Genomic DNA, 14,782 nt, shown 5'->3' on the forward strand with positions numbered 1-14,782 from the left:
CTCCTTCTATGTTCAGTTTAGCTTCCTGTTTTAATTGTTTGTATACTTTAGACAGTGGTTCACTCTAGTCTCCTTATCATTCGTTTTCACTTTGTACCTGATATCATGTCTACAGATTTGAGCTCTTTAGTTATGTTCTTTTTTCTTTCAAAATTTAACATTCTTTCTAATTTTCAGATTTTTATACAATTCTGTTTATCTTATCTAAACTCCTTTTCTTTCGGGGTAGTTGCCTATATTTTAATTTCAATATAAATACAGGCAATTGGAACATGTCTTTATATTTTTATTATCTCTAAAAATTTTAGTTTTGTGACTGAGCTGTTTTTGGTTTACCTAATTTATGTTAAATGATCATGGATATCTATTGTAGATGAGAGAACTGTAATTTACCATTATCTTCCCCTTTTTCAATATGTCCAGCTTTCATATCAATCATAATACAAAAAAAGTTTCATTTCTTATAATAAAGCTTTACAGTTTATTTTAAACTCAACCAAATAATTCCCATGACTTTATAGACATAATCCTATTCATGAAGATGTTTATATTCCCCAAAATCTTAAATCTATGCATTGTAACTTTACAAAAATTTTCAAATTTTACTTTTACAATCATAGTAAATTTCTAATCCTATTAATTACTTAACAAATCCTAAACAGATATCATGGAATACCTAAACATATTTATATTTGTCTATCATCTGTTTTTTTTTAATTGTTCAAATGGGTCTAAGCACTATGGGACTTACCATCTGAGGCCATCAGTCCCCTAGACTTAGAACTACTTAAAACTAACCTAAGGACATCACACACATCCATGCCCAAGGCAGGATTCGAACCTGCAGCCTTAGCAGCAGCGCGGTTCCGGACTGAAGCGCCTACAACGACTCGGCTATCCTCTCTTTTTGAAAAACTTATGACACACCAGAATGTTAACCTTTCCAAAAATGTTAGGTTTGGGTTTTCTTAACTAAAACATGTTCAACAAAATTTGAGATATTAGGAAATATTATTGTTGTATCAAGATAAAAATTACCAAACGCATCGCCAATAAGGATCTGTTGCTAACACATAAAAGTCTTCAAATGCAAATATTTTAAACACTATCGCAACATTTTTTTCTTATTTCCCTTTATTCTGATACTAGTCTGCCACAGACAGTTCTTTCTCCTACCTCTTTAACGTGGTTCATAGAAATTGTCATTTTATTTTTCGTGTGTTTCGACGTGCCTCCGTCGAACATAGGAAGACAATCGAACTTGCGCCTCACCGCATCTCTGCAGAGCATAGAATGACGGTTGGCGGAGAGAAAGGTTACTGAAGGTCTGAGCGTGTCTTGAATGTGTGGTTGCCACTGTTCCGTTTCGCATGTGTCTTTGGCGGCGTTGCATTGGAGATCTACTCTTGGCAGCATAAACTTTTCTACTTCATTTGACAAATCTTTATGTCAGTTCATCAATGGTCTATTCGTCTCCAGGTTTTCATATGGTTAGTCATCTCCCATCTCTTGGTATGATATCCGAAGGTGTTGACAATTACCATAAGGAATATCGGATATTTGAACTGCTAGAACAGTTAATTGCAATAATGGTCTTGTAAGGGAAGGGATTTGAAAAGGTTTCTAGATCTCTTCTGGTCCAGGCTCTTCTTTCTTTCAAATCTTCTGCGTTGCATCTTCTGTTCTTGGTGCATCTTGCTGTCTTCTCACTTGGGTCTATGTTCTTCTCTGGACCAGGAATTGGGATTGGAGACCTGCTGAACCTCCTTATCGTTTAATCCGTTCTTATGGCGTCTTCTTTAAAATCGTTGTGTATTCCTTTATTGTATTCGGTTGTTCATTTAGATAGATTGGACAGCCTTCCATCGTTTTTTTGCTTCGTCCGGTGAGTATTCCGGGGGTGTTTCGCAGTTGTTGCATCCTGTATGTTCTGATAACTATTTCAGCGAGTCTGCAAGTGGCGTTACAGAAAGGGGTCTCTTCTTCTTTCTGTGGTGAATTTAAACACCCCCTCTTCCTCGCTCTGCATTGTCCGCCTCCGTTCCGGTATGGTGGACATCCCTCATCTCTCCATATGATGCTTTGAACAGTTCGGGATATAAGTGCCAAGTATCTAACAATTTTGCAAAACCATTGTTATGGCTTACATATGAGTGACCCTCCTTCATGGTACATGTTGATTGTATCCAGGATCCGTTGTAGCTCTACAAACTTTTCCCCCAGAGGTGTTATCTTCTTGGACCGTTGCTTTCACCAAGGCTGCTTCTTTCGTCATCTCATAAGGTGACGTACCAGGCACTCATGCTCAGTGTCCCTTCCTCTCACGCCTAACCGCTCTCCTCAGTCCTGTCGTCGATCTGGCCGCCATGATGCTGGATCTTGTCTGCTAACGTCACATCTAATACAATGGTCGTTTCTGACTTCATTTTCTTACTTTCTTTACATCCGCAGCAATTTTCTTTTTTCTCTGATATCAGTAATTATTTTAGTATAACCCTCACTCCCTTAAATTACGTTACAACTTTGCAAACATTAAATTTTGTATAACTTTACAAAAAGTATCATTAATTGTATGCAAAAGTTGTTTTTGTTGTCGCTATTTTTACTTATCATTTCTTCTCCCCATTTTGTTTAATTCTTCCTTAGGCTAAAGGTCATGGTTTCCTCATCTCCATCACAATTGATAGTAAGATTGAAGTTTATGGTGATCACGGTTAGTAGGTTAGTGAATTTTTCCCATTACTGCTTAATATCCTTCTAACTACAAGTATATTATGTTATTTGGAAACTTCTCACCTTGACTCCGACTCCATCGTCTTTTTATCAGCAATCTCTTCTTTTGGCGTTAGCTGTAACGGAACTTCAGATACACAGTTTACCTCTTTTCTCCGTTCTTCCCCTTTTCAAAAATTTTCTCTATAGTTCTATAGCGTTGTTTTAAATTTAAAAATATTTTTTGTTTCTGTTATACTTATCCCATTCTCCTTCTTCTAGATAGTAAACTTTTATATTCCTTTTTTCCCTCATCTTATTCTTCCTTATGGAAATCTTTTCTGGGTTAATCTTACTTCCTACTGTTTACTTCCTTCCACGAATTTGCATGTTTCTTGCTTAGCTTAATTCAATTTTCTTTCCTACTTATTACCTCCTAAACACTTCTTATATTTATTCCCCACATGTCTTTATTTTAATATTAGTTTGTCGTAATGTCTACAAATCATCGTTGCTTCACATATTCCCCCAAAATATCTCCTCAAGTATTTGTTCACCGCCCTCGACGGAACACATTAGAAATGACATCTCCTTCTTACCTTATCCTTTATTTCTTTCCTACTTATTTACCTCCTTTCGTCCACCAAAATCAACTTCCTTCTCCTTTACACTACATCTTTAAGAGAGAATCTACTACACTTTCGTCAAACTATCCACATGCTGATCTGTAACTTCGTTCTTTGTTTCTACTATTCTTCTGGACACATTTCGTTTGCAGAAGATTTACTTTAGTTCTTACTTCCCTGTCTTTTCTTCAAAATATCCTATTACATTCATACGCAATTTGTTTTATTTAGCTAACTGAGATAAGTACTAGTTAAAAGTTTTATCTGTGTGCATTTTGTTATCTTTCTATAATTTCTAGACATTTAATACAACTACATTCTCATGTGGAGTTACTCTTTTTTCATCTTTCTAGCATCTATACCATTTCGGATGCACACTTGATGCAAACCTATGGTACATTATCCTCTTGGCATACAATTTCTCCCTCAGTTTCATATATATGAGCTACATCTCTTACAATTTGGTTATCATCAGTTTTTGTGCTGCTGTGTATATCCACTGTTACTAACTCCTGTTCCTGATCATCGGTCGATTCCCAGTCAATTGAATCCCAGCTTGCTGGCGTTTGTATTCGATCTCCCCATAAACCTACTTCTGAATTTTGCTGATGAAAACTAACTCTATTTACATGTTTAATTATATAATTAACTTCATTATCCGATTGAATCACTTGTGACTGGTCTTCGTACCGTTCTTCTTGTCAATTCTGTCTTTTACCTGGGTACGGTGGTCTCAACTCGATTTCCTGTCCGGTTCATTTCGCGTGTTTTGTCCCGCGGAAGCTTGATTTAGCCAACGTTTCTGCGTTTTGCCTACTCCATTTCCCCCTGAGTAACCTGGATTTTGTAGTTGAAAACTTCTAAACATTCTGGCTTCGTTTGAACGGGGATTATATCTCGGATTATAGTTACCAGCGTAGTTTCTAGGACCAAATCCACTATTATAGTCTCGCGTCCCACCAAATCCATAAATATTATTAGACCTCTGTGAATTTCCAAAACCATAGTTAATATTGTTATCTCATGGGTGACTACCACTCCTCCCAAAACGATTACTTTTTCCTATGTTATCATTGCCGTTGTAATTATTATTAAAGACCGATCGGTTGCTGTTATTCCTCCTCCCATTGCTTTCTCTGACTGCACGTTGTTTCTTCGCGTCATCTTCACTGAAAATGAATTCAAATTCTCTTAACATCCTTTTAAATGCTTGTATATTATCTCCTGCTCTACCAACCAATGACTGCTGATAACATAATGGTAACTTCATTGTTCACATTCGTATCAGTTCCCCATCTCTGTATGGATTATCTAAACACTGATTCTTTATTGTCATTTCTTCGAAAAATCGAACTGGTTTCTTTTCTCCTGAATTTTCGAATACGTTTTTCTGTAACAACTCATACTTTATTCTATTTTGGGTGTCCGTGGACCAGTATCGCCCCTATAATGCGGATTTAAATTGTTCATATGATTGACAGTTTACAGCTACTATTTTCATGGTTTCCACTATTGCGTCTTCCGTATGTCCAGAAATGTAGTAAAGTTTATGTCTAAGCGGCCAATGCTCTGGTATACTGATCTGGAATTGATTTATAAACGTGCGTGGATGTAAGCCATTCCCGCTTTCTTTGTAATGTTGGAATTTTCTGACTGTCAAAAAGCGATCACTGTCAATTTTTTGTATTCCATCATACAGTGTTTGAGTTTTCTCAACAATACCCGTTCCCTTCAACTGTGTCATGTTTTCTGGTATTCGTTCTACCACATTTGGGTCCTGAGATGACAGATTTAAGACCCATTTTGCCTCGTATCTAGGTAGAGGTGTGCAGTTATCTAAACCGTACCGTTCCTTGTGTATCGGACTGAAAGATTCGGTAAAATTTCCCGTTACTGGGTCAGTGTTTTGCCTTTCTATTTGATTCATATTGACTTGCGGGCTATGACCTGTTGTACTATCATTTGGAATTGTGGAATTGGTAATTGTGTCGTCGCAACTTGCTCTGTTCTCGCTCATTGGCGAACATTCGAAGGGCCGGCTGCCACTCTGAAGGAATGCGCGCGTTTACCGTTTCTCGCTCCATTGTCAGCTGTGACCGCCCATTACCTGCTTCACTCACCTGTGTTAACTGTTCTCTTCCCATTGGCTTCTGTTTCGTTTCGGTAATCATTGACGCAACCTCTTGGGGATATACGACTGGAATCTTAAGCCGTTTTTGTGTTTTCGCTACTGCTACGGGAGGCTGCACAACTGACCCTATGTCGGATGATACTACCGATTCAGTGGCCTCACTACTACTTTCTTCACGGCTCTCGATACACTGTTTCAGTTCTGTACGAAGCTGTTCATACTGTTTCTAATTTTTGGAGACTATGTTTTCATTGCGAGTATGGAATCTTCTTAATGCCGCTGGCGTGACAAGTTTTCTGACATTGAGCTTACCAGCCGTCTTACATGTTAAGTTGTTAACTCTTTGGATAACATTAGACACTGCGTCCTGCACCTGGTCGACGTCAGAGAGCGTCTTTTTCTGGTCAGCCATTAACGATTGTATAAGCTCACGCGAGTGTCTCGCCTCTCTCCAGATTTCAGTGAACTGTTCTTTGACTTGTGTTTGTAGTTTTTGTCGATATTCGCGGACTTTTTCGAACCCGGCATAGTTTTCTAATTTGAGACCATTTAAGACAGCATTTTTGCCGATAACCCCGCATCTGTGGCTGTTTTTAAATTCGTCGTTTCTGTTATAAAGTGGGCTATCCATGCATTTGTCTGCTTTACGACCATAGTGAGTTGCTTCAATATTGCGAACGCAGTATCTGACTCTTCGCCATCCACACCTGTCACTACTTGATGTAAATTTTTCCGTTCGCGTCTTTCACGTGGCGTCTCACCGACTTCCGTACAAAGTGCGGACGCACTTACACACATCCTATCTGTTGGAAACTGTCCTGAATGATTTAGAATCACAACATTTTGTTCAACGTACTGCAGATGTTTTGATTCTCCTTCTGACCCAATAGCTCCGTCATTTGTTTGTTTTTGTGAATTCTCAGACTGTGGTACCAATCGCGAAACTTCCACCATTCCCTCTGCACAATCACTACGTTCCATTCCGTGACTCGCACTCGATACGTTTTGTTGTACATCAGTTTATATCTTGTCAAGATCTTGAGTTTGATCTATCTGCGATAATCTCTGTTCTTTCACCAACTCCGGTCGTCTAACTAACCTCTGTCTTTTTCGAACTGTGCGAGCTTGCGCTATCGTCAGCATCAAGTTACATGATCTTCCACGATTCCAAAATATCAGAGAAAGATTCTTAGCCTATGTACAAATTATTACCAACGCCGTCCATTGTTTGAAGTATTGCAACCCAACTCAACAACGCCGTGAAAGACTTCGCGCGCGCCTGTCCAGTCATGCACCAGCTACTTTTACATAATACTAAATACAACAGCCATCCACTGCTTTATATACTTCTATTTAAGCTCATACGCGTTTCGGTATTTCATCCATCTTCAGTTAACGCAATGCGTATTTGAGCCTTCAGTCAGTACATACTGGGTGACTATAATTAAAGTTACACTTTCAAAACGATGCAGAAATAACACTACTGGTCACAATCACGTCAAACTGCAACGGAATATTATGGGAGAATGGAGAAGAAAAAAAAATAGCGTGAAAATTAATGAATAGATGGCGCTCTATGTGTCAGAATACGTAAATGAAAACACCTATCATTCGCACGACCGACTGAAGTTGGTATAAACACGCGAGGTACACTGCTTTTCCTCCTTTCGCGTCTGCTACGTTCGCCTTGACTGTCTCAATGCAATATCCCGCTCTGCTTTAAAGCCGTTTAACATTTTAGATGTACTTACTTTCTGCTTTGTTGCGAATATTCATTACACACTTCACAGCAGACTGAAAACTGTGTTCCGTACAGAACAAATTATGATGATGTTACTCTCAGAAGCGCCCAGTTGTAGACAGCTCTAGTGACAGTGATGGCACCTTGACGGGCTCTTTGGAGTGAACGCTGAAACACTGAAAAGTATGTATGGATTCGATGTAAAGACATTTATTCAGTCAGATCATGTTTTAAAACAGGGCAAAGGTTTGAATATTTTGAGATATTTACTTATTTCCGTGAGAGCTAAGATTACGTTTGAGAGATAAGGTGTGGAACAGAATATTAGACGTAAGGTAAGAGGCTATATGGATCATCTCCATAAACAGCTCCATAGTCCATAGTTCTTGGAAAACGTAGTTCGTTTCCTGCAGTTGGAACATTGCCTATTAGTACGCTATACAGTTACTTTCCATTTTTGCAGATAACAAACCGGGCCCTCATGGTGTTCTTCAGTCAATTACCTGCAGCTAGAAGAATGGTGGAATCCTAACGGAAATGTACACTTTATTATCCAAGTGAAATGTCGAGTACGAACATTCCAAAGAAATGGTAATTCAGAAGGAAAATTTTTCTTTGTTTCATTTGTTTTTCATTCTTTGCATTTACAGCCAAAAAAGAAAAAAAAACTGAAGTTGTGAGTGGTCTTATACAGCAATTTCTGTATCCAACATTATTACGAGAAGCTAGTAATTAATCCTGTAACACTGAAAGTAGAGGATTACGCAGGTGTCCGAATGCCATCTTGTAGAAGACAGTTCTATGTTGTTTCCAACCGTTGTTACGCCTGGTAGTGCGAACTTACCGGACCGGACCAGACTCACCGATCCAGCATGTCTCATACATGCCCAAGGGCAGACAGCTTTGGTGACCATGACGGCTACATGACGAAGCCTTTAGAGTGAATGCTGAACAAATCAAAACTTCCGTGTGGTCGTGCAGTGTTGTGCAGGGAGGATACATTCCCACGACGTCGCAAGAAAGACGAGAGAATGAGCTGAATGATGTTCTACATGAATCCGGAAGCGTATAGCCGGTGGTGTGTTGTCAGTGTAGGTGGGAGTAGAAACAGGCGTGGGAAAACAATACGAATCCAGGTCTCAGGTCCCTAAAGCCGGAGTTCACCATCCTCTCACCAGTCAGCGCATGCATCATTATCTTCTCATTTCTATTCTGGAGCCTCGTGGCAGTTGGGCGTTTGCAGTTGGAGAAAATGCGGCTTCAGTACCTTTTCGATCAAAAATTCGTATAGTTTTGATTGAGTGGTTCCTTGATGAACTCGGCTATAGCTTTCTACCATCTGGTAGAGCACTAGCCCGCTAAAGGCAAACGGCCCGAGTTCGAGTCTCGGTCCGGCACACAGTTACAATCTACCAGGAAGCTTCATATCAGCGCACATTCCACTGCAGAGTCAAAAGCTCATTCTGGAAACATCCCTGAGGCTGTGGCCAAGCCATGTCTCCACAATATCATTTATTCCAGGAGTGTTACTTTCACAGGGCTCGCAGAAGAGCTTCTGTGAAGTTTGGAAAGTAGATGACGAGGCACTGGCAGAACTAAGGCTGTGAGGTCGGGTCGTGAGACGTGATTGGTTAGCTCAGTTGGTAGAGCACTTGCCCGCGAAAGGCAAAGGTCCCGAGTTCGAGGCTCTCTCCGGAACGCAGTTTTAATTGCCAGGAAGTTCCGTATCAGCGCATACTTCACTGCAGAGTGAAAAATCTCATTCTGGAAATATCCCCTAGGCTGTGGCTAGGCTATGTCTCTGCAATATCGTTTCTTCCAGGAGTGTTAGTTCTGCAAGGTTCGCAGAAGAGCTTCTGTGAAGTTTGGAAGGTAGGAGATGACTTACTTGCAGAACAGAAGCTTTGGGGACGGATCGTGAGTCATGCTTGGGTAGCTCAGATGGTGGAGCACTTTCCCGCGAAGGTAAAGGTCCCGAGTTCGAGTTTCCGTCCGGCACACAGTTTTAATCTGCCTTGAAGTTTCATATACATGAGCTAAGAAATGGTTACAGTTGAGAACCAGTTAGGTAAGACAAATATGGAAATCGCAAAGGTGGCAAATGTGAGAAACGGTTAAGTAGGACAATTGAGCCAAATAATATGGAAATATAAGAATATAGAAATATAAGAATATATGAAATATGTGACACAAAGAAGCAAAGAGACAAAATAAATGGTGCTATTTGTTGGAAGTTTGATGAAATTATGGGTAAAGTGGTAGAGAGATGCAGGAAATAAAGGACCGAATATAACTAGATATCATGCTAATTACTGACCATATTAGGTATAACAATAGGTTGACGTCTACCTGACTGTATAAAGTATACTATGAGGTGAATTTTCTTTACTCCCTCATTCACGTTTTTCCTAATTATACTTCGTTTTTTTCCTATTTATGTGTGTGACCAGTGTCCTCGTGTATATTTCTTGTTTGTGATCACAATCCTTATGTCTCTCTTCCTACCTTACTCCTTATACTTGTGTGTATTTCACTGAAGTCCAAAGAAACACATTTATTTGAATAGATTTATTATAACTCGTATGTCATTCTCTACATGAAAATAATTATTTTTTACTCTGCCTATTACTGTACACTGTTTCGCTTGGTTTACTTGTCTGATGTAACTATAATTCATTATATGAATACATTATGTCATTTTTCCTTACTTTTTTATGGACTTAGGTATCTGTTGTTATCGTCACACGACATGTGCATTCCATGTGTACATGTATGTAAATTTTATTACTCCTTTATTACTTTATTATTATAGATAACTGCATATAGTAAATGTAACAAACTGTAACCGTTGACCCTTCACCACAAATGATTGAGACCTGCCTGGGCAAAAGAAATATGACTACTAGTTTATACACCGAAATACTCTCTGGAAAATGTTGAAGTATTTCAACTAATTTTGATAAGGAAGTCTTTGATATTACAACATGGCTTTGGAGTTACGAATGGACCTACAGTCTGCTTCAAGCAGATACTACTATTTATTTTACTGTTTGTGCATGGGTGAGATTGTCAGCTGACAGCTGTGCTTAGTTTCTGCTTCTCCATAACTTCACATAACAGTGACATTATTGCAACGTGCTTCAGAAAGTTTGGTGGTTTGTAACAAGGCCACTCCTGTACCTACTGTCATCGTATAAATTATTACTGCGATATGTGACTGTGCTTCAGAAATGTAGGTGCTGTGTTATATAGACACTCTAACATACTTCATATGTGCTACAAAAACGGTATAGATCACCAGCATTACTTACTACAATACAAAATGTGACATATAAACTTTCAAAATAGTCTTGTACAAAACTTTCTCATAGAAATCATGAAACATGATTACCTAAATGTCGTGAATTCCATTGATTATTTCATTTGGATGTTATTGAATTTTGTAAATATTTTTTATATAATTCTTCAATTCATATTCTTGTGAAGCGATTTTTCTCTTTGTAACAAGTTCTGTAGCTTCTTAGACGTAATATTTAGGATTTTATTCTCATACTATTAGTATCAGAAATGAGCTTTGTACAAAATATTATTCGGAGAAGGTGAGGGATATGTAAAGTTGGCGTGACATTTTGATTTTTGCAAGTTATCGATGTGCATCTCAGAGAGAGACAGCAGGTTATGTTACTGTTTAACAATCTTTGGACTTGTTGTGGCACAGTCTTTGCCTCTGCATTGTCTGATACGTTCTTAGCCGAAGGATGGTTGGTGATGGCCGTATTCATTAGTACTGTGTTGGCCTATGATTATATCTGTTAGGTGAAGAAAGATTTCTTGTAAAGGACAGCAAGGAAGAATATGATATATAAATTGGAAGGCGAAAAGGATATAAATTTTGAATACTGTTATTATTTTTCAAGCGAAGAAATCTGGGGTAATACTGTAGCACTGCACAGATAGGAATGATTATTGTGAGCTAGTTAACTTACTCAGAGCAGAGAGAAAGACCACCTCACTTCCCTGAATCATGCATTAAGATATTAATTGATTAAGCTGTTTGATTTTTATAGAAATTGTTTGTTAACATTGTATCCTTCTCAGATCATTGTTTACCCTGTTAAGCACAGTATTTTTCAGACAGATGTTATGCTTGAAGACCACGCTAACCATTTACTCTATCTTTCTGAATACGTACTTCACTTTAAAATCGTTGTCTTGGAATATCATTTCTTAGAAATAGTTGTTCTCCTCACCCCATTGTTTAAAAATGTTTATTTTTCTGCATAAACACACTGCACATGTGCTAAGCAACAGGTTCAATTATTGTTTGTAAATTTTATTTAAAAACAGAAATCTAGCTTTCCCGCGGCCTGCTTTCTGTTTGATGTTGTGCTTTCGAGAAATCTGCAAAAATGTTGTCAAGACGAGAGGTGAGTGGATATTTGATTAGAACCAGATCACTGTCTTATATTGGTTGCGCAGGTAATATAAAGACGAATTGCACTCACACCAGATTCTCACGACTGGCTGTCCCAAGGCTATCAGTAGTTGTAACGGAATGTTGTCTGCTCCCAGAGCCCTGTTTCGCCTAAGTGTTTCAGTGTTCTGTCAAATTCTTCACCTAGTTGTCTAATATGTAGTCTATGTCCCCTTCCATTTCCATAATACTGTCCTCAAGTACATATCCCTTGTATAGGTCTTCTGCATACTTCTTCCACCTTTGTTTTCCCTTCTTTTCTAAGGACCCTTGCTATTCATATGGATGATTCTCTTCTCTCCAAAGGTCTCTCTAATTTTCCTGTAGGCGGTATATATCTTACCCCTAGCGTTATATCGTTCTACATCCTTAACAGTCGTCCTGTAGTCTTTCCTCCTTAGCCATTTTGCACTTCTTCTTGACCTCATTATTTAGACATTTGTATTTCCTTCTGCTGGTCCATTTGCTGCACTTTTATGTTTCATCAATTAAATTCAATATATTATGTGTTACACAAGGATTTCTACTACCCGTCGTCTTTTTTACCTACTTGATCCTCTACTGTCTTCATTATTTCATTCCTCAAAGCTACTTCCACTGTGTTCCTTTCAGATGTTCTTGTCAAGCGTTCCCTAATGCCCCTCTGAAATTTTCTAAAACCGCTGGTGCTTTCAGTTCATCAATGTCCCATCTCCTTAAATTCCTACCTTTTTACAGTTTCTTCAGTTTTAATCTACTGTTCATAACTAATAAATTGTGGCCTGAGTCCACATCTGCCCCTGAAAATGTATCACAATTTGAAATCTTACTCATAAATCTCTGTCTAACCATTTTATAGTCAATCTCAAACCTTCCGGTGTCTCCAGGTCTCTTCCATGTATACAACCTTCTTACATTAATAATAAACCAAGTGTTAGATATGATTAAATTATGCTCTGTGCAAAATTTTAGCAGGCGGTTTCCTCTTGCATTCCTTTCCCAAAGTTCATATTAACCTATTACTTTTCTTTCTCTTTCTTTTCGTGCTATCGAATTCCTGTCCCCAGTGACTATTAAATTTTCGTCTCCCTTAACCATCTGAATAATTTATTGTATCTCATCATACAGTTCTTCTACCTCTTCATCATCTGCAGAGATAATTGGCATATTACGTTGTTCTACTTGGGTGTGGGCTTCGTGTCTATATTGGCTATAATAATGGGTTCACTATGCTGTTCACAGTACCTTATTCACGTTTCTATTTTTTCATTCATTACTAAACCTAATCCTGCATTACTCCTACTTGATTTCGTATTTGTAACCCTATATTCACCTGATGATAAGTCCTGTTCCTCTTGCCTCCGAAATCAGTAATTCTCGCTATATATAATTTTAACCTATCCATTTACGTTTTTAAGTTTTCTTATCTACCTGCCTGGTTAAGGTATCTGACACTTCGATCTTTAGAACGCCAGTTTTGTTTCTCATAACAACATGCTCCAGAGTAGTCCCCACTCGGGAGTGTGGGACTATTTTACCACCGGAACATGATGCCCAGGAGGACGCAATCATAGCATCATCATTTAACCATAGAGTAGAGATGCATCCCCTCAGGAAAAATTACAGCTGCAGTTTCCCCTTGATCTCAGCCGTTCGCAGTACTAGCACACCAAAACCGTTTTGGTTGATGTCACACTCACGATACAAAGGACAGGTACAAATTCCTTGTAGACGTAGCCTTCTTATCTAGAGTCCAGTGTGGGTTTATGTATTCTCGTTGGGAAGTGTCAAACAAATTAATTACTGTGCTAACATAAAAATGAAATCTAAAATCATGTCAACTGTAAAGAAATTTAGAATACATGCGTCATTAGACACACTTTCTATAAATTATCGGAATATCTAGACTGTATATGAATAATCTGAATACATACGTTCATCGATTGAAATGATCTGTTAGCTACATGACAAGTAGCAGTGGTTGTGATAGAACTTATTGGGAAGTAGTATTGTACTGTAAAGAAAATTCAGTATTCGCAGATGTGGGTACTTTCCTTGAAGTAAATCATTGTACTCAAGTAAATTTTGGCTACGATTATATCGTCTGTCGTCATGTCGGGAGATTCCATAATTTCTTTCTCGTCGGTCACGTGGGGGAGAATTTCTCCTTGAATCGTAACTGCGTGCTCAATTGTTGCGTCTGAAGTTATTCTGTCTCCCTTGGTAATAATTGTTTTGGTTCCCATATTGTCTGTTTCTATGGTTGTCTCTGTCACATTCTTTACTATGGAAATGCCACCTTTCTCTTTAACTATTATTACTCTGCAGTGGTTGTCATATGGGTTGTGTCTGTTTTGGTCACGATTTGTGTTGTGAGAATAGCCTTTACGTGTCCAGTTAATATTTCTTTCATCGCGGAATTGTGACGGATGTGACCTGTAATTGTTGTGTTTCTGTTTTTGCGTCCCACGATTGTCATTGTCGATTTCGAATTCTTGTAAGAGTCCCTGAAAAGCTTCAATGTCGTCTTTGCAACGTCCTGCCAAAATAATATGTCGTAAATGTTCAGGCAATTTGATTAAACAAATGCGGATGAATTCTGAGGGGCTGTATTGGTTTGAAAGATACTGATTCTTATGTAACATGTCTTCGAAATATTTGACAAGACTGGAAAATTCCGATTGTTCGAAATGTTTCATCATTATGATGCTATGGTTTACTCGGTCTTGTGTAGCTTGAGACCAATATGTTGAGAGGAAGGCATGATAAAATTCTCCTTCACTGTGACAATCGTGAAAGACCGATCGCATTCTTACAGCTGGTTCATTCTCTAAATAGTCACACATAATTCTAACCTGTGCTGCAATGACCAGTTGGGAGAAAAACAATGAGAGAATTGGTGGAGCCATGCTTGTGGATGAATGTCGTTGCCAGAATTCTTAAACATTTTGAATTTACGTGTAGTAATGAACAGCTTATAGTCAAAATCTCATGTCGGCGATTCGCATATCGGTCATTGTTACTTCTTTTCGGCGGTTCGATCTCAAAATTCGGTGTACCTTGCCAATTTCTTTCATAATTTCTGAAGTGCTCTGTGTTTTTATTTTGTGGCTGTTCCG

Source organism: Schistocerca serialis, chromosome 9 (assembly GCF_023864345.2).
Source record: "Schistocerca serialis cubense isolate TAMUIC-IGC-003099 chromosome 9, iqSchSeri2.2, whole genome shotgun sequence".
In the NCBI taxonomy this organism is placed as follows: domain Eukaryota; kingdom Metazoa; phylum Arthropoda; class Insecta; order Orthoptera; family Acrididae; genus Schistocerca; species Schistocerca serialis.